Here is a 4,409-nt window from a genome sequence, read left to right as displayed (position 1 = left end):
AGAGAGAGAGAGAGAGAGAGAGAGATTTATATCTACCTAATACTAAAACACTTAAAATCTGGGTGCATGTAGAAAATATTTACTTGACTTTTTAAATAGTCCTTAGAACACTAAGAGTCTTCCTTGTGAATGGTGGGAAGTTGGGTAAAACCTCTTCTGTTTTTGTTTGTTTGGGTTTATTTTTCTGTTATTTTTGTGGTTCTGTTTGTTGTTGTTTATCTGAGAAGAGATTTGTTTATTTTTGTAATTTCTCCACCAGAATACAAACTATCCTTTATGTGAGACATTAGTCTCTGTCCAAAGTATAAACCGAGTTTATAACCTCATTAAACATAGGATTAAAAGTTGCATACTTTAGAAAACAAAGGTTAGGGGACTGGGGAAATGGCTGAGTGAGTGAGGGCATGAAGACACTTACTACTCTTACAGTAGACCTGGGTTCACCCACATGCCAGCTTATAACTGCCTATCTCTCTACTTCCACATGATCCAAAGCTCTCTTCTGGTCTTCCCAGGCTCCTATGTGTATATGGTGGATCTAAGCTCATACAGGTATACACCATATAAGCTAATGCAGGTACACACACATACACATAAAACTATTGAGTAAACAACTCTTCTTTAAAAGTTAGAACAGTATGCCTTCTTCAATGGAGTAAAACATAATGAGGATAAAGGAAGCGGTATCTACCATCCAGGAGGAGAACACAGCAGGCAGAGAGCCGATCAAGCAGCAAACCACCCCGCACAGCACAGAGCTTCACTTTCTTCTGAAAGGACAGGGCATATGAGGCAAGCCAGTAAGCCTGGGGTCTTCCCTTCTAGATCCTGCCATGGTGGACCTGAACCCTGTAAGGGAGCCCACTCCTCGTGAGCCAAGAACCTCCAAAACATCCCACCCAAACACTTAGAACCCTTTCTGCTTCTCACTGATGCTCAGGTCAGGGGTTCAGAAGGTAGAGAACCTGCAGCTCTCATTGTCCCCGTTACCCTCGGAACCCTTACAATCAGCAGTGTCTCTGTGTGTATAAAAGCCAGGCACAGAGAATAACAGAGATGACTACACAAGGAGGTCCATGCTCTTGTCAGTACCAGTACCTGCCCTTCGCTTCCACCCTTTAAGCCACTTGTGCTGTTTGCATGGTCCCCACCCTGAAGACTCCCTGAGCTGCATCACCAGCCTCCCAGCATCCCTTCAGACCTGAACTGTTATCATCTAGGAACAACTCTGTCAGAAGATTTTCTTAGCGTGGTTCACTTGACACCTCAGTTGACTGGAGCAGCTCTAAATAAACAAAAAGGAATCGAGATCGTTAACTTGAGACAGGGATGTGATGTATTAGTCAGAGATAGCTAGGCTTGCTAAGCGTATTCCACAACCAGGTAAAACCCACAAGACATGTAAGGGTTACTTTTTCTCATGACAAAGGCCTAGCTGTAACAGGAAGGAAGGGCTTATTCTGGGTCACAGTTTGAAAAGGGTACAGTCCACCATGACAGGAAAGTCAGAGCAGGCATGAGGCTGATGGTCACACTACATCAATAGTCCGGACGGAGGAAGAGAGATGGATATTGGAGCTCAGCTCAGCTCCTCCATTCTTCGTTTTCTTCAGTCTGGGCCTCCAGCCTTTGCAACAGTGCTGGCCACCTTCTGGGTGGGTCTGTCCTGGAAACTCCCTTGTAGACATGTCCAGGGATGTGTCTCCTAGTGATTCCAGATCCAGCCGAGTTGACATTAATGATTAACTATCAGAGATGTGGTCCTTCCTGGTTTTGCTGAATGCATCCCTCCAAGAGAGATGCTGAAGTATATCTCAGTCTATAGGTGCTGCTCTCAAATAGGATGGTTTGTAAATAGTATAAATTCACACTGCTCATGTTATGAGAGCCAAGATGTCCGAGATCAAGGTTCTGTCAGGTTCAGTGATAGTAAAGGGTCTGGCGTTTGTTTCCACGATGACATCTCAAACAGCACTTCCTCTGTAGGAAAGGGACACTGTACCCTTGGATAGCAGGAAAGAAGGAAGAGAGGTAAGGGGTGGATAGGTTCCTCAGAGCCAGCCCAACTTAGTTCCTAGATTGACTCTAGTGGATCAAGGATGTCCTTGAACTTATGACCTTTCTGCCTTCACTTTTCAAATGCTAGGATGGCAGGAATCTGCCACCATGCCAGGTTCATATGGTGCTGGGATGGAACCGAAGGCCTCATACACATTAGGCAAAGCACTCTACCAACTGCACTATATCCCCGGTCCCTATCTTGGCCCCTTTATAAGGTCACTGGCATCATTTGTGAAGGCTCTGGCCTCAGAATTTACCACTCAGATGTTTTACCTCTTAATATGTCACATGGATTTTGGAGGATATACAAACATTCTAGTCATAATAAAACTATAACCCTGGTAGCTGGGAATGGGACCTCAGCTGGAAACCTGACCTCTGGAGATGTAACTACATTAAGATAAGGTCATACTGGGTTGGGTGGGCCCCTCTGTCAACCTAATTGGCCTCTTGTTGTTGTTGTTATTGATAATGATGATGATGGTGGTAGTGGTGATGATGATTGTGTTTGGTTATTTTGTTGCTTTGAAAGAGCCACCTTGTGGCTCGTTTTAATGCTTCCAATATATCTACATCTTTAGTGTACTTCTTGGTACTGAATTTGGAAAACGGCATTCTTTTTTTCTCTCTCTCTTTTTTCTTTTCTTTTTTTTTTTTTCGAGACAGGGTTTCTCTGTGTAGCTCTGGCTGTCCTGGAACTCACTCTGTAGACCAGGCTGGCCTTGAACTCAAAAATCCACCTGCCTCTGCCTCCCAAGTGCTGGGATTAAAGGCGTGCGCCACCACCGCCCGGCAGAAAGCAGCATTCTTATTAGAAGAGACTTGAGAAGCAGAAAGACACAAAGCACAGGAAGAAGACAGCATGACCTTGAGACACAGGCAGAAATGAAGTACCTATGAGCTCCAGTGGCAAACCCCAGAAGCTAAGAAAGAGACCAAGATGGAGTGTCCCACAGAACTTTCGTGGACAGCTGGCTCTTCAGGGGGTGGCGGGCTAATTTCCCGGCCTTGCTTCTAAAACTGAAACGATCTATGCTGCTATCCTTGACTGCTCCCTTGGTCTGTGACTTTTATTGAAGAACCCTGGGGTTTGCACAGAGGATAGGAAAGGTACCAGCTGCCCTGGAAATGGGGTATGAGCAGCAGGAAGCTGTGAATGGCCCTCTAAGAAAGACATCCCTGGAAATGAGGAGTATGCCAGACCACCAGTGTCACATGAAACGGAGTACCCTCATGCCTGGGAGGATACATGTGCAAATGCACTCATAACACAGTACAGGGGTCGTTGAGAAGGTGTTCACATCTCACTACAAAACTATTTCACTTTGAGTTGGCACAGAGATCATTAAAAGAGGCCGACAAGCAGTTTATCAAGTAAGCAAAGAACCAAACAATACCTCCTTCAGAATCTTCTCCACCCTGGGCAAAGGTTTGAAAAATTGGATGCATGCCCCTCCCCTTCCCTCTACATCTTCATCTAGTTGGTCTGACACACAGTCTCCATCCATAGGTTGCAAACATTCTTTAAGCAATCCTATGTCCAGCCAGGGTTGAGAATCACCATTAAAGATCTGAACCTTTGGAGGTCAGCCTAGGAGCCACTGTCCACAAGTGTTCCTTGATCATGTGCTCAGGGCCTGAGGTAAGCAACATGTGTGGGTTGAGGTTGGCAGTCCTGATGCCTAGATGGCTAAGTACTGGCCCTTATGGAAAGTCCCTCCCTGCTCTGTAATGTGCAGACTTTTCCATGGTTAGTTTTGATGGGGGGGGGGGGGGGGAGTTGGTTCACATGGATGCCTGCTTTAAGGATCATTGACCTGCATTGTCAATTGTCCAGTGTCTGAAGACAGCTGTGTTTAGTATGTCCAGCCATTGACCTGCTTACCACAGGTAGACATCCTACTTTACTAGGATTGTCTAGGCAAAGTGCCACAATCTCAGGTGGCTTAAGGCAATAGACATTTATTCTTTCATAATTCTGAAGGCCAGAGGATAAAATCAAGATATGAGAAGGGTGGCTTCCTTCTTAGGGATTCTGAGCACATCTTGAGTCCAAACCCCTCCCCTGTGTTCTGATAGCTGCTCCTTGGCATTCCAACTTTATAATGCCAAGCTCTGCCCCTGCTTCCACATGGTCACCTTCCCTCTGTGTCTGTCCCAAAGGACACCAGTCAGACTGGATTAAGGGTCCACCCTCTTCCAGAATGACATCATCTAAGCTAATGACATCTGCAATAACCTTACTTCTAAATATGGTCCCATTCTGAGGTTCCAGGAAAGTCTCGTGTTTTAGGGTCATGCTATGCAACCCAGGATAGTGGGTCACTATGGTGCTGCTGTTCCAAAAT

This window comes from Mastomys coucha, unplaced genomic scaffold (genome assembly GCF_008632895.1).
Source record: "Mastomys coucha isolate ucsf_1 unplaced genomic scaffold, UCSF_Mcou_1 pScaffold5, whole genome shotgun sequence".
Lineage (NCBI taxonomy): Eukaryota > Metazoa > Chordata > Mammalia > Rodentia > Muridae > Mastomys > Mastomys coucha.
Note: the sequence above shows the minus strand (reverse complement) of the source record.